Source organism: Peromyscus maniculatus, chromosome 3 (assembly GCF_049852395.1).
Source record: "Peromyscus maniculatus bairdii isolate BWxNUB_F1_BW_parent chromosome 3, HU_Pman_BW_mat_3.1, whole genome shotgun sequence".
NCBI classification, from domain to species: Eukaryota; Metazoa; Chordata; class Mammalia; order Rodentia; family Cricetidae; genus Peromyscus; species Peromyscus maniculatus.
The window spans coordinates 58,301,830-58,326,684 of NC_134854.1; the positions used below are offsets into that span (position 1 = coordinate 58,301,830).

The 24,855-nt window shown below is 41.4% G+C and overlaps 1 protein-coding gene and 1 long non-coding RNA gene across 3 annotated transcripts in view; one reads left to right on the plus strand and one right to left on the minus strand.

Moving 5' to 3' along the window:
- Chchd3 (coiled-coil-helix-coiled-coil-helix domain containing 3) overlaps positions 1-24,855 on the plus strand; it is a 281,206-nt gene that overhangs the window by 188,240 nt on the left and 68,111 nt on the right. The gene's annotated exons all lie outside the window — the stretch shown is intronic.
- On the minus strand, positions 9,052-14,401 carry LOC121827912 (uncharacterized). The gene is made up of 3 exons (XR_006070246.2): positions 13,684-14,401; positions 11,422-11,712; positions 9,052-9,563 (listed from the first exon to the last, which is right to left on the minus strand). It is a non-coding gene; the product is annotated as an uncharacterized LOC121827912 (long non-coding RNA).

Sequence of the window (24,855 nt, forward strand, 5' to 3'; positions counted from 1 at the left end):
ATTCGTCTTTCTACTTCTTACTCTTAATTATTATCACCATCTATCAGAAAGATTCTCTTAACTAGACAGGAAGTACGTACATCATTTCTAAAGTTTACAGTTTATAGTTAGCTTTGTTATAAAGCACTGGGATTTAGTGAGTATTGTCATTATAGAGTTGTGATACTTGTTGCTAGGGGATTGTAACATTCTCAGGACAAAGCCACACCCCATAGTTGCCGTTCCGGACCGGCAGAGATGCACTGTCAGCGGTAGACAGTGTTTAACTAGAGGCTGTCCCTTCACCCAAATTCATAATAGCTCACCTAGGAACTTCAATTCAAACAAACGTTTCTAACACAGCAGTACTTTTGGTTTGTTCTACTGAAAAACTTTACGCTGAGGGTGAAATTACTGTATTTAGCTGCTGTAAAGCTCTTTGCCAATGCTGCACAGCTATTAGGTGATATAAGGTATTTTTCTAAAGACGCTAGTAAAGTCAAAAGCAGCACAGCTCTGAACTGTTTCCTTACTGTTTGCATTAACCAGTGACAAAACCTCAGAAACATTAATCGAGCCACTTTCATTTTGGTTCCTTTATAGGAAACGTCATTGACCTGACCTTTCTTAGTTCCACGCTCCTTACACCAAACGCTCCGGTAACCACCGAGCTTCATTCTCCTCTTGTGAAAAAACACAAACATGTCCTCGACCCCATATTAACACAGGATCAGGACCCTTCCATAATCCCGAGCAGGGATCTTTTCATTTTACTTGAGTTTCAGGATTTAGTATTTTCACTTCATTAGCTTTAACTCCTGATGTTATTAGCAGCAGTGATATTTAGCATTGATTTCTTATAAGGAACTTTCAGATAAAGCAACTCTTTTGTAAGACAGCTAGATTTTCTGAAGTTTGTTTCCCATCTAGAAAGCAGTCATTTCTTTTTTGAATGCCTGTTTCCTTGTCTCCTTATTAGATTTGCAAAGGAATTACTCATTGCTGGCAGTTTGTTCAAAAGGCAAAGAACGTTAATTTCAACATAAGTTTCTTCATATCTAAGACAACGTTCAGTGTATAAACTGCTTTCCCTTATTTAAAGGATTTTAAAGTGGCTTATTTGCTCTTTTAGGTAGCTTTTTGTCATCCCACTACCGTAAAAACTTTGCACAGCTATTAGGGTAAATAAGGCATTTTACCAACAGAGCCCCAAACTGCAAAGCTCCTAGTTCTGTATCCTTTCAATTTTTCATTGGGACTGACACTTAAACCCTTAGACGATTTTCCTCCTTATTTTTAAAAGCTGTATTTTAATTTTACCATGAACGTATTTTCAAGCTGACAAAAGTGTTTCAGGGCAATGTCACCATCTTTAGCGGAAAAACTACCTTTCCCAGAATGCATTTCCCTTATATCAGTCCATAATATCAGTCCCATATCAGTCCCTTATATCATTTCCCATATTTCTTATCGTGTTTGAGAGTCAACTGGTTCTCTTTTACCAGACTTGCTTACAAATTCTTGCCTGGGAGGTTTGAACAAAGTTTTTTGCTTTTGCAATGGGAGATTTGAACAAGCATTTTACATTTTCAGCTATGGCACATTGGGAGGTTTCTATTCTCCTCAGCTGGCTTTAACAGGTGTTTCAACTTCATTAGACACTGGCCCCCGAATCAGAACTGTACCTGCCTCGTTAGCCAGCATTGAGGCTGGCATTTCTGATAGCAACTTTACTCGGGGCTTGTGTTTGTCTTAGCCAGTTAGTGAAAAACAAGATCATTTACAACAGCTTTTCCATAGCTTCTTCAGAGAGATTTTCTCCCACTGATCTTATTCTCATTTTGCTTGTTCCTTCCCCCCGCCAGATGCAGAGCTTCAGCTTTCTGTCTGCGGCTCTGTACCTCTGCTAGCTGCCTTTGGAGGTAGGGGCTTTTTTCTCCCCCTGAATCTGCCTCAAACTCTAGCAGCTTTGTCAGGTCATGCATTTTCTGGGGAGGAATCTGTCCCCTCTTTCTTCAGAGTCTTTCTCCCAGACAGTATCCAGTTTGGTCTCAGTTTATCCCCTCTACCCCAGAAACAGTTTCCAACACTACAGTGGCGGCTTTCTCTGCTACTGAAGGTAGGGGTTTTCTGTCTGTTTTCGGGGTCTGTGTGGTTTGCGTACAGACTGAAAATCTAACAAGGGAGGTTTTTGCCATTTCTAAACTCCCATTAGGACAGGTGCTTTGCCTCATCAGGCCTTCACCTGACCCAGTCCCCCAGTGGGTTGCATTTGCTTGTCTGGGTGCTCAAGGACAGAGCTTATGCCAGAGGCCATCACCCCTCAGGGCTACACTCCCTCATCTCATCGGGAGTCAGTTGAAACAAAGCTTTTCTCAAAGAGATGCTTTCTCTGACAGAAAAGAAAGCTTTACTCCTGGATTGTTCTGTTCTGCCCTGGCTGGGCTCTTTCCCCAGATAGCGTTCTGACTCAGCAGCACGACTGCTTCAGACACAGTTCAGCTTTACTGTTTTCCCAGAAAGGTCCTTTCTCTAATAGGAAAGCTTTTTCTCAGATTTCTTTTTGTAGTTGCGGACCTTTCAACCCGGGACTTGTAGGAAAGTGGACAACTGTGCCGTTCCCACAGGCTTTAGCTTGCTTTGTTCATTAGCAATCTTCCCCTGGGTCCTGCACCTTCCTGCCTCATCTCTGTGCTCCAGGAAGTTTACAACTGCAGGAATCTTAGTATCCCCAAAATGCACTCCAACTCAGAGAAGCTGGCCAGTCGCCTCTGGGTTTTTGGTCAGAAGGGAGGATACAATGCTAACAGTTTGCATTGCTTCAGGGGATCTTTGCATTAGGAAGATTAGGAGCACCTTTTCATTCTGAAATGCTCACTCAGAAACAAAGCACTTGATGCCTCAGCTAGGCTGTAACTGAAAAGCTTGGCTTTTTTGCTTTTCTCAGGTAAAGTTTCCTGCCCTTTTGGGCTCTCTGTAGCTCTTCACCCACACTTTCCCCAAGCGTTTCCCTCAGGGTACTCTGACCCACTGTCTATTACTAGCTTGAAGAGACAGAGCTTAGAAGGGGTTTTTAGAAACTTGTCCTTGCCTCCTGCATTGCAGGGAGGATTTTTAAAGCTTGAAAGAGAACTTAGAGGTTTTGCTGTCTTAAGAGGTTTAGTTGTTTTCCCTTAGAGCTAATCACAGGTGGTCCCCATACTAGTATCTTCAGGTGATTCTAATTTTTGTCATCTCCCAGGACAAATTTAGTTTTTAAGTTTAAGAGAGCTTTTGAGAAAGATTAAGGCTTTTTAGAGAGATTTTTCCCCAAAAAATTTTTCAAGAAAAGCTTTAGAGTTTAAGAGAAAGATTTTTTTCCCCCAGGAGAAAGACCAACTTTTCCCAAAACTTCCCAACTTTAAACTTTGACTTCTTACACCCCCATTTTTGCCTCAGGGAGAAATTACTTTCTCCTGCTGCTTGGACTTAGCATTTCAGCTGTCCCCAGGTCAAAAGCTTCCATAGGAAACTTTTTCTTCCCCATAAGCTCAAAGAAGAGCTTTTTTACTACCCATAAAGCCCAAAGAAAGATTTTTCCCCAGTTTGCTTTCAAAGCCCCCAAAGTTAGAAAATTGAAGAGTTTTTCTGTCTAGTTGCTTTACTTATTTTTTCCTACACAATCTTACACTTCTAAGTTTTTCCTAAACTATATTACTACCCTATACCTTACTTATTTTTCAGATAGAAATTGAGAAAGGCATAGAAGATAGAAAATTTTGACAGAAGAGAATTTCGCTGCAGCATCGGACATCCTTCCAGTCCGCTTTCCTTTTCTCTCGAGGATAAAACCCCTGCCTCACCAAAAAATATATATAAAAATATATATATTCCATAACACCGGCATGCCTTTCCACTGGCAGGGCTGACTCAGCACTTTCACCAAAAACTCTGTATTAAAACTATTATTGCCGGGCGGTGGTGGCGCACGCCTTTAATCCCAGCACTCGGGAGGCAGAGCCAGGCAGATCTCTGTGAGTTCGAGGCCAGCCTGGGCTACCAAGTGAGTTCCAGGAAAGGCACAAAGCTACACAGAGAAACCCTGTCTCGAAAGAAAAAAAAAAAAAACTATTATTTTCCTTTATCTTTAGTCCCTGTTCATTTGTCTTTAGTCCCTGTTCATTTGTCTTTAGTCCCCCCTTTTTTGTCCCTTTTTTTCTTTAGTCTTTTTCCTTTCGTCCCTTTTTTTCCTTTCGTCCCTTTTTTTCCTTTCGTCCCTTTTTTTCCTTTCGTCCCTTTTTTTCCTTTCGTCCCTTTTTTTCCTTTCGTCCCTTTTTTTCCTTTCGTCCCTTTTTTTTCTTTCGTCCTTTTTTTTTTCTTTCGTCCCTTTTTTTTTCTTTCGTCCCTTTTTTTTCTTTCGTCCCTTTTTTTTTTCTTTCGTCCCTTTTTTTCTTTAGTCCCTGTTCAGGCGCCATTCTGTGGGGCGTTTACCCATCACCCCCACAGCTTCCCAGAGTTTTCTTGAGTGCGAGCAGCAGGAAATATTAGATAGAAGGATTTATAGCAGAGAATCTTGTGGAGATAAACAGATAGAAAATAAAGGATAGCCTCGAGAGGGCCTGGAACCTATTCCAACGGGCCCGGACTGTCTCTGGTCCAGGGTTTTTATAGAGATGCCAAGGGGTGGAGCAAAAGACCTCCTCCCCCAGCACAGCCAATTGCAGGCCATCTCAGACACCTGCACTCAGGCCCGTGGTCCTGATCATCCTCTATTCGGACCTGCTGGGTAAAGCCACGAGGAACCCGAGAACGGGCTCCCACACTTCCCCAGTCAGTTGCTGTTTTTACTGTTGAAACTCAAAGTCACTGAGTATCTTGCCCCAGATTTCCCAGCTGTGCAGCTAGGCCCCGCCCTCCTCATGCCAAACAGCCTCTCACTCTGGGTGACCACTGGTGGGAAACAAAGTTCCTGGGAAGAAGGTACCACTCACTTCTAAGAAGGTGTTCATGAAGGTGAATGGAATATGGATTTGTTTTCTCTTTAGAGTAAAGTAACAGATTTTCAATTAACTGTCCATTAGCAACAGTTGGTGAGCCCTTTCTACAGTAAGCACCATAGGCTTACTTCATAGTGAACTGTGTTTATAGCAAAGAGAAATTACACCAGTATTTTCTGGGTCCTGATGAGCTGAATAGCCATTTAGTGTGCTATAGTACTCAGCCTGAGTGGATGGGAGGTGCTAGAAGGAAGGAGATAGCCAAAGACCTGTGTTGTAGAGTGGGCTTTATTCTTCTGATAGGATAGAGAAAAGAGAAAGTGGTTCTAGTCATTCTATGGGGAAAGTAGCCAGAAATAACTTTTAAGCCAAGCTACTTCAGTGCAGGTCATAGTGATGAGATTCAGTGTGATAGAATTTAGCAGATCCTATCAAAGGGTCCCTGAAGCATGGTGTCTACTGCTGCTTAGATTGCGTGCACCTGGAGCCTGGGTTAGGAACTTTTTACAAACTTAGATTATGAATAGACAAATACACTGTAGACAGTAAATACATTATAGACAGTACATGCCTTCCTTCCTCCCTTCTTCCTTCTATTGGGCCCTTCCTGCCTCTCATTATATGTTTCAGACAGACCTTAAACCCACCACCCTTCACTCCCTATCTCAGCATCATGAGTGTTGGAATTGCAGGCATATGGGCTCCTGTGCCTGGTTCCCAAACTTGCTTTCTCTCTACATTCACCTGCCTCATGTTGGATATCACCTACTACATACTGATCTGCCTTACATAGTAACTTTGAGGTACATGGAGTAACAAGATGAAACATACTTTGTCTCCAGTATTTCATAATGCCTCCTTCCTTGCTATTCCTTAATAGTAGTATTTCAAGAACTTACTGTAGTTTCTACCTTACCAGAATAGACTGTATGACCTGATATAGGGAGTGCAAAGCTGAGAGGAAATGTCCTGTGGTATTTCCTAAGGGTAGGTGATCCATGTCTGCCTGACTGTTTACACTGTTATCAAAATGAACGTAATACTGGAACCTCAGTGTTTCTGTAATTCAGTAAAAATAATGCATGGAGGATTGTGAATTGTCTGTTCTCTCATGGGATTTGCTTGAAATTGTTGAAATTTGGCAGCCATACCTTGAGCTACTTGTTGAAATTCAATAGTGTGTGATTAAAGACAGACACTGCCATTTTGCTGTTGGACAGACTAAAAATTATATTATGTCTCATTTAGACTTGACCCTAAACCCATTTTCAAAAAGAATAATGCCATAGAGGCAAAAGGCCAAGTATTATAATCTGTTGGCTCAAGCTACATGAAGAACCAATTTGTAGAACTCTCCATTGTTGTGCAAGCATTTGAGGGTAATTATACAGAAGAGGGTTGTGAATGAATATTACTTTAGGAGTGGCCAAGCGGAAGCAGTGCTCATGATGACACTCCGGGTTTCAAGCATTGCCAGACAACAAAATAAGGCTACTGTTATTTTAAGCCTGTTCCGACAGAGAGTTAAAACCAGTATTGAACAATAACATGGATAATATGCAAATGAATTGAGATATTTTATTGACACGGAAGTTTGCTGCTCTTAGGAACTTACTCATCTAACCACAGAAGTTAGCCTGTTTTCACACTAAGAAATGGGTACGTGTGTTGCTTAGATCCTAATGGCTCCCTGGGGGAGTGGGTGAGAAGGTGCCGCATCAATGACACAGATACTGGGAGTCCATTGAAAGCAAATAACAAACTCACTTATTCAATAGCAGGGAAGGCCTTATATACCCTCCTCCCAGCACCCAGTCTGTGTGGTCATCCCTCATTGGCTGGGCATGATCAGGAACTCTGACAGTGACTGTTGCTAGGCCCTCAGGCAAACTCCAGGTTGGCTCTTAAGGAGTACGCTATGTGCATGCCTTGTACTGGTCTGAGCCAATTTCCTTGACCCTATGGGCCTGTCTTACTACACACATGGATACTGGAAAATTGGATTTATGCTGTTGGCAAGGGAATGATGGTGGTGTTTACTTAATTATTGTTATTGCTCCATCAATTCAGCGCCAGGCAAGTGAATGATGTGGATTGGTCCACTTACACTCTTAGAACTGGTTTGCATGGCAGCCCTCCCAGATAATGCACAGATGGCTTAAAATAGTGAATATGTTGGGTAGTGTTGCTTAGGTTTTATGACAACCAAGCTCAGCTTTGTTTCAGCGATGGGCAGGTGTGTATCTTTGAATTAACTGCTGTGCCAGTGGAATGGCATGTGCAGTTGAACTCAGCTGGTTAGTTTTATCAGAGCAGAGGACTCTTGCTGGCTTGGTCTACTTGCTGATTTTTGGATGTAATAATTTGTTAAACTTTGCTTCTCAAGTACTTGTCCCCTGGTATTTCATTATTACATGAGATAGTTAAGAGTAACCACAGGCTTAGAATCTTAGGGACATAAGCTTGGTGACCCCAGAATTCATTGATAGTGTGAGACCTCTCCTACAAAGGACTTCAGGGTTAACAAAGTGCATCAAAGACCAGCAGGATATGGGATCAAATGTTAGACCTCATACACTTTCGCTGTTTGTTATTGGAAATATCTATTTGATCTTTAGAATTTTCTTGGTATAGTGGCCTTCGTGATATACTGCCTTGTGCATATGGAAATTAAGCAAAATATTATATACATTATGCAAACAAAGTGAGCATAAATATCGGCTAACATCATTAGCAGCGGCACCTAAACTGTTGAGGATTGTACATAGATATTTGAGGTAGCTTTTGAGTGAAAAGTTTTAAAAAAAAAAAAAAAGAAAGAAACATAGAGGACGAGAGGTTGACTATGGAAATGTGGGTTGAGCTCTGTTTGAAACACGTATACCTTGTTTTATTATGCTAAAATATAAAATAGTATTTTGAATTTTCCCAAAAGTATGAGTTGTTGAGCTTACTATGGAACTAATTTTATAATATAGAATAAAAATATTGATGCCTACATACATTCTTTTAGGTTTTTTTCAAACCTTTTTAATGTACATTTTTTTGTTGTTAGAATGAGATGTCTTTCATATGTATTTCCCTTCAAACTTGATAGATATCCAATATCTAAGATAGTAACCTGATAGTGTATAACAACCTGGGTCTTTTGGTCATCCTTCATCTCTTGAGCAGAGACTAAATTGTTTATCCAGATGAAAGAATGCTAATGAATACCTTTCTGGCTAAGAGGTGGGAAATTAACAAGCAAAACAAAACAAGACCCGTTTCTAAACAAACAAGCAACAGATTGAATGCTCTGTATGACCTAGTTATACTTGATGTTTACTGAAAGTTTTGTGGTGTGCAGAGTAGCTCACATCATCTAGTTAGTGAGGAGGCCCATAGAGAGGAAAGAGCTAGGTTCTACCAACTATAGTTCTGAAGCCTGGAAAGACCAGCAGGAGGAGGCTGTTCCCTGCAGGAAGTTTTGCCTGCACACGTGACCTACCACGTGAGCTCAGCCACTGGTACACTGATAGGTTTGGTTTTTCTAATATTCCAACAATACCCTTGATTTAAGAAATCATCACAGAAACAAAGGTGTTGTTAATGGTATTTGGGCCAATCTTGCAGGTTTTTTTTAAATTAAAATTTTTGTTAAAATTAAATAAGGAGATATGTAAGTCAAACAATAAACAAGTACAGAAGTTTACATTTTACTTTCTGTCTTATTCCTCAAATGCAGCGTAAGACAAGAAAGCATAAGAGTGTGATTGCGGCCTCAATGGCTTCTGTGGGCCAGGGCAAAGAGGCATGCCAGAGAGGCCTGGAGTGCTTCTCCCAACAGCCACTGCTTCCCTCTTAATACTGTGCTCTGATGAGAATATTCCTGATAAAAAGATCCTTCCTTGGAAAAACAAGATACTTATTGTGGGTTGTATTACTAGGAGGCAGCAAACATTTCTAAGACTAAGGTTCAGGGAAATGAAGGTGGGGTGTTGATACTGTCAATTCCGTTTATGCAGAAAAACGTTCTAAGTGGGATGCAGTACTGACATGTCCCATCATTCTGTGTTACTTATGCAAGAGTCTATTAAAAGTACTCACCAAAGAGCAAAATCACCAAATTCTTTTTAATTTTTGAAATACGGATTTCAAATTTTGTTGACCAGCTCAGGAAAACAAAACAAAGCAAAAAATTCACAGTAGACATTGTTGCCTTTCTGAAGAATATGCCTTTAAAAACAAAAACAAAAGTCTTCAAAAGGCATGGTGAGGTTAGAGAATTCTTAGAATGAAATTATCAGAGGCTGGAGAGATGACTTAGCTCACACTTAAGAGCACTGGCTGCTTTCACAGAGCACCAAGTTCCGTGTCCAGAACCTCCATGATGCTCTACAACTGCTGTGACTAGCTCCAGGGGACTCAAGGCCCTTTTTCTGGCCTCCTCAGACACAGCACATACATGGTGCACATATGTGCATGCAGGCAAAACATGATACACTTAAAATGAGGGAAAGAAAAAGAATTAAATGATGAACTTTTCCAGTCTGGAAAATAAGCTTTTAAATGAAATTTGAATTCATTTTTATAGTTCCCCACAGTTTGCTGTTGACTTTATTGTTCCTGAAAAAAGAAAAAAAAATCAAATCAAATCCAGACTCGAGCTCTTCAACTATCTTTCATATATGTAGATCTTGTGTTTTTAATCCCATGATTCAAAGTACACTACAGGGTATACTTGCTATAGCGGAAGTAAAGGATTAAAGCTAGTTTCTCTGTGGATGAATGTCTTTTTAGTTTACTACACGGTAGAGTCAAGATAGGGATGTATGCAACCTTTTAAGTTGCTTTTCTTCTCATTTTCTCTGTGGTACAAAGTGTGGTAAAGTCCTCACTAAACCCACCACCTTGCAAATCACACTACAGTTAAAATTTTTTACTGTAGCACATTTTTTTGTTTTTGTTTTTCCAGACAGGGTTTGTCTGTGTAGCTTTGCGCCTTTCCTGGAACTCACTCGGTGGCCTAGGCTGGCCTCGAACTCACAGAGATCCACCTGCCTCTGCCTCCTGGGTGCTGAGATTAAAGGCATGCGTCACCACCACCCAGCTATGGTAGCACATTTGATGAAACATGCTTTCTGGATTCCCCATTATCCAAGGAAAATTATTTGTCTTTAGAGAAAATTACTTTTTTAAAAGTTTATCCACACAGCAGATGGGGTATTGTGGATAGTCTTTCTGCCTTATACTTACCATTAATTCACACTGAAATGGAAAACTGCATGTTCATGGTATTTGAAAATTAATGAGATGATGACTTTTATTAGATATATAATAGTATTAGTTTTATTTGTTGGTGTTTTTAAATGAAGAGAGAGTTATTCTCCCCTTTCAGGTTACAAAATAAAAGTTGCCCACAGTCTCTTCTTATAACCCACTTTCTGTGTTACTCCCTAAGCCTTTCTTATTCCAGGATCACCTGCTCTCTTAACTTCTAGGTCGCATCTAAATATTGCTTTCAAACAATTTGTTTGGGAGTTTTCTAGACTCTAGAAGAAACCAATACTTTAATAGTCTTTTAATTGATTTTTAAATTATTCTGCAATAGTGTTGTTGCTAATCATTTAGGACATTTGTCAAGTGTGAAGTGCTTTGTTTTATTTAGTTTTTCACTTTGCTTTGTCACTAGTAGCTAGCTAGTAACCAGGACCATTCATTCATTTTATGGTTTGGGGGTTTCTTTTTGTTTTTTTCTTTTTTCTTTTCTTTTTTTTTTTTTTTATATAATTATCAATGCAGCAGGCTCTGTTTTAGACTCTGGAAATAGAGCAACAAGGCACAAACTTCTCTTTCTATAGTGTTAGCAACTGGTTAATGCAAAGACAGTCTACAACAGACATATTTTATGTTGAGTGTAATTTACGGGAAAAGAAATAGTAAGAGTTTTAGATAAGTATGTGTGTGTATGTTAGGGGCGGGGGTTCATGCGCTGCCCCAATCAGCTGCTGCTTAGTCAAGGAGCCAGCCAGGCAGGTCACATGTCTGATAGGGAGGCCTCCCAGGTCTGAATGATCATTGGCTGCTTCATTTACATTGCTCCATGGCATCAGCTGCTCTCATGCATTCTTTGCAGAAAGTGCCAGGTTTGCTTTTCAAGTGCAGTAGCTAGTGTGCCAAGCCTAGCAGACGGTGCTTATTTTGGTCTGCACTTTGTTACTGGATCACTTCTGTGTGGAGTTCAAATGGCACTCTGATTTCAAGAGTGACTTTAATCTCTTCTCTTCTAGAATAGTAAATAAGCCCAATGAATCGGCTTAAATGATAGCGAAGAGTTGTTTTTGTTTTGGTTTTTTTTCTTTTTTTAATTCATCAAGTGAAAATGCACCCATGGTTTTCCCTGTGTTTTTCCTCAAACCCAAATCAACATTGATAATCCTTCCTCGCTATTTGAAATAAGGAATAACATTTATTGTGAGCTTACCATTTGCCAGTACTGCAGTACTGTGGTATTTCACATAACCTTTCCAACTGCCCAGGGCTGGTATGCTCGTTTCTTAGACAAATGGAGTGAGGCATGGGAATGCTGTGTACCGTATAGGTCATGAAGATAGTAAGTGGCAGAGCCAGAATTTGAAGCCTCAGAGCCCAGGCTCACCTTCTGATCTTCTACACTGTTCAGGCTTAAGGAGAACTTATAATTGTAATGGGGTTGCATTAGACACAGAGGAGTGAGGAGGCTCTTTGATTCCTGTTCCCACAAATGCTCAACAACCTGGGGGGATTAGCAAAGATACAGTGTTATGTACTGCACTTGCAAGTCCAGCATGTTCTGCAAAGAGTGTAAGAATACATGAGAGCAGCTGATGCCATGGAGCGGTGTAAATGAGGCAGCCGGTGGTCATCCAGACCTGGGAGCCTCCCCCAGCTGTGTGCCTTGCTTGGCTCGCTCATGTGGTCCCTGACTAAGCCACAGCCGATCAGGGGCAGCTCATGAAAACATACCCCTCATGCCCTGCCCCCACCCCCACATTTGGCTGCTAACTCTTAACTGTTTTTCTTCTCAGCAAATGTCTCTCCAAGAGTGTCCATAGATCTGAAGTGGCCAGTGTGTCTGCTACAGGTGGAGAAAGGGAAGAAAGACTGGTCTGTTTCAGGCTTAAGATAATGGATGAAGGTGGAAGTAGGTAACTGGGTCTGGGAAGAGTAAGAATAACAGACCTCCTTATTGGATGGGTAATGACTGTGTGCCTGTAAATCACAAATTGCATTTTTTTATCAGTTATAATTAGGGATTTCTATATAGTCAGCTGATGATACCATGTAATGTTTGGGCCCTTGTCTAGTCAGGTGTATAAATATAGAAGTTAGACCACAGAGGAATTTACAGCCATTTACTGGAAGAGTTATCTTATAAACAAATGCCCCTCCCACCCCCCCACCCCCAAGGTAGACCTTAAAGGCAAGGTCTGAAGCTGGTGACTTATTTGGGGAGGAACAGGAGCCTGGCAGAGGAAGAGTTTCTTTGTGGTGAGTGATATGTGAATCCAGGTTGAAAAAAAAAAAAAAAGCAAAAGGTGCTAACAGCATCTTCTACAAGCAGTACCTCTACTTAGGTGGATTTCATCATGAGCCTTGTTCAGCGTAGGAGTTCATTTAAGTTTAATTTGGAGACATTAAAAAAAACATTTTCACCTTTAGGATCGTCCTTCCCCCCCCCAAAAAAAAATCATTTATTGACTTACCAAGCAACCAAGTTTTTCTTCTTTGATACTGGGGTAGTTGGGGGTCATCATCCTCTCACCCTCCTCATGCTTCCCTCCCACTTCACCTTTTGTATAGATTGAAAAATGTTTACTGCCCTCAATTTCCTCATCTAGGGAGCATAGACTAGGGGTCATGGTGCCAGCATGATGGTGTGATTGTGGGGTTTAAGTGGGGCAGTTTATACAGAGTACAACAGAGAAAGTGGATGTGGTGCTGCACATCTGTAGGCCTAATACTCAAAGGAGTGAGACCTGTCCTGGGCTGCATAGTGAATTCCAGCTGTGGCCTGTATCTCAGATAGATTGGATGGATGGATGGATGGATGGATGGATGGATGGATGGATGGATGGGTGGGTGGGTGGGTAGGTGGGTGGGTGAATGGGTAGATTAGGTGGATAGGTGGATAGACAGATCACACTGTAGTGCCTGGTAGCTGGTCTTTTTTTTTTTTTTTTTAAGATTTATTTATTTATTATGTATACAGAATGTATGACTGCAGGCCAGAAGAGGGCACCAGATCTGATTACGGATGGTTGTGAGCCACCATGTGGTTGCTGGGAATTGAACTCAGGACCTCTGGAAGAGCAGTCAGTGCTCTTAACATCTGAGCCATCTCTCCAGCCCAGGTAGCTGGTCTTTTATCAGTGGATCTGAAATATTGCTAGTGACACAGCTAGCATTCCAGGTGGTTTTTGCCTTGTTTGAGAACAGGTCAGAAAGAATGGATCTTTTTGAGTTCCTTTCCCTGCAATGGTTTACAGAAGGTAAAGTGTTGAAAGAATTCTTTATCAAATAAGGGCGTTTACAGAAACATTTCTACTTGGATAAAATAAGTGTGGGGAGTAAATTGAATAATCTTAGCATCCTGTGTTATAGAATGGAATCTGTGGGAATTGTTAACCTATGAACTACCACCAAAGAACCTATATTGCTTTTTATCCTGACTAGCTGTATAAAAGGTAATATAAATCAGTAGTACCTTAGCATCTGGATCATTTTGGTTCACAGAGGGGCCAGGTATCCTCTCGCTTTATGTTGGCACTGTATTGAAAACGGAGCATGAATTAATCTTGGAAGTTCTCTTGGGGTTTCCCAGCCTGCTGAGCTGCTGTTGCCTGTGTGAGAGGAGGACTTCAGTGCAGTCATCCTGTGTGCTGCTGCTGCTGCTGCTGCTGCTGCTGCTGCGTCACTCTGTGGAGTTTGCACATGAGAATGAAGACTTCCAGATAGAGATGAAGGACTTGTGGACCGGGGACCAACTTGAACTTAGCAGCATTGCTGTCTGGTTATCAGTGCACAAACAGCTTGATACCCTCCAACACACACATCACACGTGCGCCCAGGTCAGATTTAAGGAAAGTGAATACACGAAAGCTTGTGTGAGCACCTAGTGGAAACATGCTACTGAAGAGAGCTAATTTATTATTAGCACTTAAACTCTTATTCCCAAGGTGATTTGCTGAGACACAAACAGTATCTTAAGCACTATATCAAGAAGAATAGACTTTGCTGTTATTTGCTTGTTCTTTGAATCAAGTCTTTTTATGTGGGCTAGATCTCCCTTGAACTTTTGAACCTCCTGAGTGCTGGGATTGCACGTTGGCACCACATTGCCCAGCATGGGGTTTCAGCTGGACTTTTCTATTGTACCATCATCTTTGGGGTAAAAAGATGGGGGTAAAAGATTAGAAATTGATTTTTCTTTGTTATATCAGTAACTGGAACAATAGTAGGCTACTCATGCTTTGTTAACTTGAAGACTAACCCCCAGAAAGTTAGGATCACAGTAAAGAATTAGGATGACCAGGTCAGGGCTGGAGTAGGCCAGCTGCCATGGGTTGTGTTCTTGGCTGACAGCAGAGTTCACCAGTGAACCATTGTATTTGTTTTTTTGTCAAGAATGAAAAGTGACCAGTTAAAATTGATTGAAGGGAAGTGAAGCCATGGGAAAGGAGGGAAAAAGAAATGGAGAGGAAAATGACAAGGAGCTGAAGAAAGCTATGCTATAAGGCAGCTCAGATGCCTGCTCAGAATGCTTGTGTGCTGCCCTAGATAATTGTGCACACATGCACCTGTCCTGCTGATGGGGAGGCACAACCTCAAAAGGCAGTGGCATATTTTAGTGACTGCAGGGCTGCTTAGACTGTGTTGGGCTTCTGCATTTCTTTGCTCTCCTCCTACCTTAATTCATTCAGTATAGTGAATGCCTGAAACAAAGGCCCCAAGACTCAGAAGGATTCAATAGCTTGCCTCAGTCACACCAATCCCTTCACGTTTAGGAAGTGAACCCCCATCTACAGGCTGTACTATGCATTATGCTGGCCTCCTCATGAATGTTTGAGCAAATGTGGATGATGTCTTATCAGGGATGGATGCTGCAGAGATTTCTGTATTAGGATTCAGTGACATAAGGTTTCTTATAACTTACAATTTTGTCAGTCTAAATTCAGTTTACGTGGATTTGTTGAGACAGTTCTCTCTCTGTCTCTCCCTCCCCTCTTTCTCTCTCCCTTCCATCTCCTTCTCTCAACATAGATCTCCAAAAGCATCATGCTGTGTTTTCCATTTAAAGCCGCAATTAGCGCTGCTTCTGAGAGCTTTATAGCGTCATATGTAAACTGTGTGTTGGAGGGCTTGTTTGCCAGCTAATAGCACAGTTTTGGTTACATGTGAAGTGGTAGCTTGGTGAAATAACATAGCACCTTCTTACTGAACCACACGTTTAAGCAAGCGTCTTGTCGCAGAGACCCTCATTTTCCCGCTGTCAGCCTGACTGATATTTTAATTTTTCTGCCCTGTAGAAAACTTCAGTCTCTTATCCAATAGATAAATGAGTGAACCCCCAGGAAATGCAGCAGAATGTTTCTGTTTGCCAATGCAATAAATGCAGAAGCTAATAAATGTCTCCTTCCATCAGGAGGAGGCGTGTAATGAGTAAATGATGAGAAAAAGAATTCAGAGAAACAAATGATCAATCCAATCTAAGATGACAAACAATTTCTTAATAACTTGGCCTCTAGTTGGAAGGGGCTTTCACCAGGCAAAGAGAATGCCTGTTGAAAATCAGCCTAGCATGGGACCATTTTACATCTCCCTGCTGATGGATTTGGTCTGGGTACATTTGGGTCACACTGAGCAATAAACTGAGATTCAAGCACAGCCTTGATATTGCACACTTTCTTTGCTCTGTGATTTCCACCAATGTATGCTAGGAAAAGAAATCATTTTAGGGCCTAATTCACATTGCTTACCCCAGATTCCATTTATATTCTATATTTATCTTTTTAATAAAGACCCTATTTCAAAAATACACCTCAAGTCTCTTTCCTGAAAGATGTGTTCAGGGCACAGGTTTCCATAAGAACCCCTTCCCTGTGGGGCCTGTGAGCTAGTCTTTGAAAACCTCAGCTCCTCCCTAAGTCCCTGGTGTCTGCCTTTGTGGGCACTGACAATGCACCATGCTTTGTCCTTTGTGGGTGGATGCATTCTTGCTTACAAGCCTTGCTTGAAAGATCTTGGATCCACAGTCAGCAGAATGCATGGTGTAATTAAGATGTAGTAAATGAGATAGGCCTTGGAAGGAGAGTTGCAGCCCACATGGAAGATGTGAGAGAATAACTCCATGCCAGAATGAAAGATCATTTGACGAGATGCATTTTGTTATCACCCTTTTGTGGGCTCTTTCTAAGAACATTTCTCAGAAGTCATATGGAAAAGATTGGCTACCAAATCCCCTCCATTTTCAAGGACAGATTTTCATGAATATTTCTAAACTATCAGACTTGCTTATTGTGTCCTCCATAATTCTCTTTCCTTCTCCATCATTTTCATCCTGTATCCTTCATAATTATCTTCTTTTCCCTATCCTTCCCACCTCTTTTTTTTTTAAAGAGATGTGACACATTCTGGTGTATTTAGTACCAAATGAATGAATGCATGTCTCCTGTTGAAGAGGGATTCTCTTAGGTAGTAGTTGAGTGTGGGGTCATCATTTAGGAAAATGCTAATGAGCCATCAGATAGAAGCTGGACAGAGGCGGTACTGCAGGGTCCTTAGTGTATTTGGCAGGATATAAAATGCACTGTGGAGCTTCCAGATCCTGCACAGTGCTTTCTGGGGGAGAGCCATTGTATCTGAAAGCTAAGACTTTTCAATGTGCCTCCATTCACATGCATATTTCTATGCCATGTCTTTCAAAAGGCCTTTCCTTTGAAATACAAAAAGATAAACACATCTTTGAAATGGATAGGTGATCTCTTTGCCACTTTCGAAATCTTTCTCCATCTCATATCTGTGATTTTTAACCCTTAAATTAAGACTGACTTTTCTATTCACCTGTGTAATTTAATACACACTGATAAGCACCAGGAAAAAGCATGTCATAGTTATTATTAACATCCAGATTTGTGCTCACATTCATGAAAGGAAATTAAAACTTGATAGACCATCTTCCTTGGGTTGTTTGCTTGGATGCTGTACCTAATTTTGTGACTGTTCAAAATAAATATAAGACCTCCATAATTAAAAGGATGAATTTTCCAGGTACTCAGTAGGATACCATCTGTTGCTCTGAATTGAAGGAACTACAAATCACAAGTGATATGACCTTCTAGCCTTGGGCCCGGAGTATTAGGACCTGAACTGATTTTGTTCATTTTTGTGAGGCATCAAGCAAGTGTGTAACCTCAGTTTAGCTTAACCATGATAATCTTGGCAGGGAAAATGAAGAAAGCATCCCTAACTGTGCTTCCTCATTGGCAGGATTTTATCATGAAGTCCTGTGAAGAAAAAGTAAAAGGTGGATGTGGGGAGCCCAAAGCTTCTCCAGGTTCCTGGTGGATTTCATTTTGTGTTCATTTGTAAAGGATAAGTTGTCTGTTCCTGGGATTTTTCATTTGAATGTTACATTCCAGGAGGTTGTAAGAATTTAAAAGTGTGACTACTTTTAAAAAATCTGTTAGCCAAGTGGTGCTGGCACATGCCTTTAATCCCAGCACTTGGGACGCAGAGGCAGGCGGATCTCTGTGAGTTCGAGGCCAGCTTGGTCTACAGAGCAAGTTCCAGGACAGCCTGGGTTACACAGAGAAACCATGTCTTGGAGGTGGGGCGGGGGTGGGGGGGAGGAAAATCTCTTTCAGTAGTGCTAGTAATTTACACAGCAGAAGTTGAGTATACATATTTGAACAAATGAAGAATGAACACTGACCTATTTAACAGGTGGCAGAGGAATCTCAGAGACACCAAGAACAACTGAAGTTGATCATAACTTTAATGTTATTCCTAACTTTATAATCAGTTTAACTGAGCTTACCTTTTAAAACTCACTCTGATTTGAATTTGCATTGGCCTTATGGCTAGATGCAGTTGTGAGAACAGCAGGTTTTGGTTTGGGAAGAGAACATCAGAACTGCTTTGTAACTGTGCTTATTTAAATATCTTCTCACTGAAGACTAAAACTGGGAGTAATTTAAACAGTTTCTGTGTCCTTGTCCCCTTTCAGGGAAAACAAAATACCCTAAATAACTCTTATGTTAGCTGACCTTTGTCATTGTACCTTTTCAATATTAGCTCTGTGATGGACTAATATTTACTTTAATTTTGTGTGTATCAGTGTTTGTTCCAAATATCTGTAGAGTTGTAACTTCTGTATCAACATTCATTACTGAAAGGCGGTTCCACAAATTGCACTGATTTATACTCTCCCTAGCAAATAACCAAGGAGCCCATTTGCACATATAATCACTGGCAATATATCTGTGTTAAAAAGGAGAGAATTTGAATTATGAGTCAAATGGAAAGAAATATGTGTGTATGTTGGGGTGGGTACGTGCATGTGCTGCTGTTTTGCTAGACATAAAACCTACTACTGAGCCATATTCCAGCCAATCAAGACTTTCTTTGTTTGTTTTAATGTATATAAAGTGCTTTGCCTACATAGATATCTGTGTACCTCATATATGTAGTACCCTCAGAGGTCAGAGGAGGACATAGATCCTGGAGACTGGAATTACAGTTGGTTTTGAGATACTGTGTGAGTACTGGGAATTGAACTAGGGACCTCTGGAAGAACAGTCAGTGCTCTTAACCACTGATCCATTTTCTTTAAATGGCCTTTTCAGTTAAGTAACATTTCTGTTTAGAAAACAATAAAAAAAAATTCATTTTTATTTTGCTTTGGTTGAATTTTATAGTTTTTCTCTGAGTTCGACCTTTTAATGCACACAATGCCAGTGACAAAAGTAGTTTTGCAAAGGATGATAATTGTGTACTTGCGCTAGCACAGTTCAGAGACTTTATTAAATAATGGTGTTAAATAAAGGTCCTAAGACTTTATTGAATATAGATGTTAAATGTGCACATTGAAAGGGTAAGCAATATGGTTCCTAATGAGTAAATATGTTTTACTCATCAAGTAATTGTGTCACCTTTGAAGGTGACTTTCTAGCGTGTGATGAAATTGTCTTCTGAAGCTCTAGCATGCTTTGCTGCATCTTCATCCTTAAGCCTACAGCTTATCACTCCACTGAGGTCATTTCACGTTTTTTTCCTTCATCTTACTCCCTTAGAAGGAAATGTAGAGTTTGGGTATGTGCCACTTGACCTTTACGAGACCTGCTTATTTGCTGTGCAGTTGGAAGGGTGTTAATTCTAAACCAGTGAGATTTCATTCACTTTCAAGGTACTACCCAGCTGGTGCCAAGGAGCAGAGCCCTGAGCTCTGTCACATTTGTGAAAGGACAGAAGGTTTACTCAGTCTTCAGATAAATTCTCCTTACATAGAATTTCTGGATCAGAATGAGCTAGTGATGTAGATCAGCGGTTCTCAACCTATGGGTCAAGACCCCTTTGGGAGTCACATATCAGATATCCTGCATATCAGATATTTACATTACTATTCATATCAGTAGCCAACTTACATTTATGAAGTAGCAACAAAATAGTTTTATGGTTTGAGGAATCACCACAACATGAGGAACTATATTAAAGGGTCATGACATTAGGAAGGTTGAGAACCACTTATGTAGCTAAAACAGTTCAGAATGAACTGTTGAACAGGCTTCTCTAGAACACCTGTCTCATGTTGTTAAAACCATCTGATAGAGCCATGTAGTGGCAAGTCATGTTCTGGGCAGAAGTGGGAATGGCAAGCTTTGCCTGGGCCTCTCCACTCCTCAGCACTCTTTCATCCCCAGCACAGAGATCCCCTTCACCTTCCCTGCTTCCCTTTGGCTTTGAGGGCCGCCTTCTTTTCCCCACCTCTTTGCTGTGTCTTCTAGAAAGCTACTTGTCCGAAAGAGTGCCCAGTGAATTCCCTCACAGCTTCTCAGCCTAGATTCCAGGCAAAGGAGCTCAGAATTCTTCCATTCTTTGAGTTAAGATCCTTAGAGTTTGGTTGTCTTGTGTTTTTCTGTGGTCAGTGCCATCATATTTTCAGTTGTCCAAAGGGATAGTGCAAAGCCAAGGAGTGCTGGGTTGGGTGACAAAGCTTGCTATTCCTAGGGCATTTGCATAAATGGCACTCTTGAAGACTAGCTGGACTATGAAATTGAAAGCCAGTTATGTTTGTGACTATAATCAGCTAGTTGTTTGCAGCTCTCAACCCACTGGCCTTTTGGGGTGCTCTCAACCTTCTCTGTACCTCCCTTATTCTGGCTCATAAAGTCTTAAGTTCATGGTTTTGTTTTAGGCTACATTTGTACTTACTCTCAGCTGCAAGTTGGACATACCTTCCACTAAGAGTTATCATCTAAGGCTTTCTCAGCCCAGTTTCAGGTTGGTTTCATCTCAAAGGCTTGTACCAACAATTGTGCTGAGCAAACACAGGAGAGTCCCTTTGTTAGATTGAGACCAGCTAAGGTACCATGGTGTTGAGGCTGAGATGTGCTGGCAGTCCTGATATGACAGGCTCTTTACGAAGCTATCCGGTGTGTGTTGTTAAGTGTGCACACAGCATCGCCTCGTTGAGCACTTTCCAAGGCAGACCTGTGACCTCAAGAGTGACTGCTGCATCACAGAGCCCAGAGAGAATGAGAGGTGCCCATGCTGGCAACACAGTAATTTAAGAATTACTCTCCAGGTCTTGCAATACATGTGGTAAATTCTCTTGATAACCCTGCTGATAACTGTGAAATTGCTTTGTCTCACCCTTGTAGAGAAACCATGAGACACTAACCATAGCAAGAGCAGAAAGGTCTCAGGTGTGTGATTCCCAAGTCTGAAAGGTGAATGGAAACAAGTGATACTGTTTGTCACAAGGAGAGCAACAAACAGAAAGTATGAAGTCCTTTTACTGGCATCAGTACAGAATAGAATAATGTTGAGAAAAATTACCGTTCTATATTCAGAATAAGTGGAAAATGGAACCACTTTCTCAGGATATCTAAGAATTTTTTAATTTTTAAATTATGTTTTATTTATTTGTGTGCCTCACGTTGGGGTGCACACAGCACAGCAGAGATCGTAGGATAACCTTCAGGAGTTGGTTCTCGCCCTTTCTAATGTGGGGCCTGGGGATAGAACTCAGATTGTCAGGCTTGGTGGCAGGTGGCTTTACCTGGAGCCATCTTCACTGGCCCACTCTGTGCTATCTCTGCAACTTTCCGGCATGATAAAAATTCCAGAGTAGACTTTTTGACAGTGAATACACTGTGATTTTTCTATTATAAAAAAGTTACATGGACTCATGCTAAGACCTTGCTATAGATGGTTATTAAGTTAGCAGGAAAACTTTATCCTCCAAGGGCCACAGCTGTTGGTTTCAGAATCTTAGTCTACTAACATGCCAGTGTGTGCACGTGCATGTGTGTTTCACACACTACTCTAGTACTATTCGAAACTGCGTTGTGGCTTCTGGTTTCTTTCCTCTTAGACCTCATTTCACAAGACAAGTAGCTCTCTCTTACTGCTAAAGAGGTCAGAACAGACTTTTACAAGAGGAGAGAAATCAGAGGTACTTCTTGAATGTTGTACTGGAAATTAAACGAAATAAAATTATAGCTAAGCCAGGAGTTGAATATGAACATTAGTTACGTACTAGAGAAATAAAGGGCTTTGGAGACTCATTTGACAAACTGCTTCCTAGCAATAGAGACCTCCCTTTAGTGATCCTATAGCCCAACAGTGCTTCACTAATTATACATTTATTTACTGGATTTTTAAAATTTATGTCTCTCTCCCACATTTTGCCATAAACTGTGAAAGTAGGGGCCAGATCACCATAGTACTCCAAATTCCTGGCATCTTGTCTGGCTTTCAGTACATATAGAACTAATCAAAAGAAGGTAGGTAGCTGTCTTAGTTAGGGCTTCTATTGCTGCAGTGAAACACCATGACCAAAAAGCAAGTTGAGGAGGAAAGGCTTATTTGGCTTACACTTCCACAGCACTGTTCATTATGGAAGAAAGCTAGGGCAGGAACTTGGAGGCTGATTCAGAGGCTGTAGCTAGAATTTTCCTGCCTTGCCCACAGTCAGGACAAATCTGTCACCTGCCAGTCCCACAGCCACTCAGACCCAACCTAGTAAACACAGAGACTTATATTGCTTACAAACTGTATGGCCGTGGCAGGCTTCTTGCTAACTGTTCTTATAGCTTAAATTAATCCATTTCCATAAATCTATACCCTGACACACGGCTCGTGGCTTACCTGCATCTTCACATGCTGCTTGTCATGGCTGCGGCTGGCTGCGTCTGCTTCCGCCTTCCTGTTCTCCCAATTCTCCTCTCTGTTAGTCCCACCTATACTTCCTGCCTGGCCACTGGCCAATCGGTGTTTTATTTATTGACCAATCAGAGCAACACATTTGACATACAGACCATCCCACAGCAAGAGGCCATGGAAGGGTGCTGTTTACTGGGTTGCTCCCTGTGGCCACCAGCCCAGAGATAGAACCACCCATAGTGGGCTGAGCCCTCCCTCATCAATCACCAATTTAAAAAATACCTTACAGCTGGATCTATTGAAGCAGTTTCTTAATTGAGGCTCCCTCTCGCTAGCTTGTTTCAGGTTGACATAAGACTAGCCAGCACAGTGACAGTTGAATCTTTTTGGCACAGTCCGGTGTTTGCCCAGATGAAGAAACTGAGGCATGGTGTAATTTCGCTAATGTTATCCTTGTGTGGTGCCAAGGCTGTCAGTGAATCTAGGATTACTGTTTTAATTAGAAAATGAAGTCAAGGGAAAAACAGCAATAGTAACAACAAAAAACCCATGAGACTATACTTAGCAAAGGTAGTTTCTCTCTTTCTTTCTTTCTTTCTTTCTTTCTTTCTTTCTTTCTTTCTTTCTTTCTTTCTTTCTTTCTTTCTTTCTTTCTTTCTTTCTTTCTTTCTTTCTTTCTTTTCCTTCCTTCCTTCCTTCCTTCCTTCCTTCCTTCCTTCCTTCCTTCCTTCCTTCCTTCCTTCCTTCCTCCCTCCCTCCCTCCCTCCCTCCCCCTCCCTCCCTCCTCCCTCCCTCTCTACTTCCTCCCTCCCTCCCTCCCTTCTTCCTTCCTTCCCCTCTCTCTCTCTCTCTATTTATTTATTTATTTATTTATTTATTTATTTATTTATTTATTTATTTATTTATTTATCTTTTTTGGTTTTTCAAAACAGGGTTTCTCTGTGTAATAGTCTTGGCTATCCTAGAACTCGTTTTGTAGACCAGGCTGTCCTCAAACTCACTGAGATCCTCCTGCCTCTGCCTCCCAAGTGCTAAGATTAAAGACATGCACCACCACTACCCAGCTACTTAGCAAAGTTTCTAAAGCTCCTGGAATAAAGTTAGAAATACTAGAAAGGGCCTGGATGTTTCAGTTTCTTCTGTGAATAACAGTGAAGGTGGACTCAGAGAGTAATTACACAAGCAGTGTATTAATTTTGCCAGGGTACCCCAGAGACAGAGAGACTTTTATGAAATGTGGCTTTTTAAAGCTGGTAAGATTGAATGCTAGATTTAAACATAGCTATGCTTTTCTTTTTTAATTCTCTCTGCTCTTTGCTGGGAAGGGAGAGAGGCAGAAGGAAGTGGAATGAGGAGTAGACGCGACGTTGCTGCCAAGAGGAAGGTTCTCCATGAGTGTCATCACATGTGTTACTGCAGCAATCCACGGGTGGATGAAAAGCAAACATCTTGGGGCTTAGAGAGAGTCTGACCTGGACTACTTTTAACTTCGTAATTCATAAAAATAGAATGGTTTCAATCGGAAAAAAGTGTAGTTTTTCATTAAATTTAATAAAAGTCTAGATTTGAGGCATCCACAGGCTGACATTGTAGCCTCAGTGTCCAGAGAGCTCTGTACCTGTGTGTCTTTCCCTGTGTGCTAACACACTGTCCTCACAAGGTTGCTTGTCGGCCAAGGTGGCTTCGGAGGCACTAGCCCTCGGACCCTGCCTTGCAAACTGAAGGGAGAAGGGAAAGGTCTGAGCAGGTCTCAGCTAGCTGCAGCCAGTTGCCTGTAAAAGCAGCTTGGCTGCAAGCCACGTGATGGTTGTGCTGGTGCAGGCAGGCTTGGAAGTTTGGTTTGGATGATCCCATTTCCAGCTGAAATCCTGGTTTTTGAAGGAGGAAGGAGAGATCCTGGGATAGAAGACACTGGGAGGTTTTCTTTACTATAGTGTACAATAAGATTTTGACCCGATGGAGCACACTGAATCAGTCATTAGTTACTGCTGAGCCTTCTGAGCCTCACGCATACGCAAGACAGAAGTCAGTCTGCCTCCCTTTCCCGGTTGGCACAGTTACAGTGGTCGTTTGGTGGCAGTTCAGGCTCTTTGTATCACCTAAGGATCTAAGCATTGGAGGAATGGTGGTGAGATCCTCTGCCCTCACAAGGAAAACCAGACTCTGTGCCTACAACTGGGCTGTCTAGTGCTCCCGATAGGATCACTTCATTTTAATAGGAAAGTGAGACTGTTTACACAGCCTCACCCATTCCAGGGTACCTTTTAGAAACAGAGTACTGGATCTGATAGACCATGCATTTGAACCCATGGTGGTGCTTGGGCACACTGTTGAGGTATCTGTTTCCTGTGTCCCATGGATAGCTGTGTCCTGAGCAGTAGTACAAGGGGAGGGAGGAAATAGAGATTATCAGGAAACTGTGGAATCAAAGCTGAGAATTTCAGAGGCCCATAAAGAGGTTCTTTAAGAAGCCAGCTTCTCTATTCTGGGC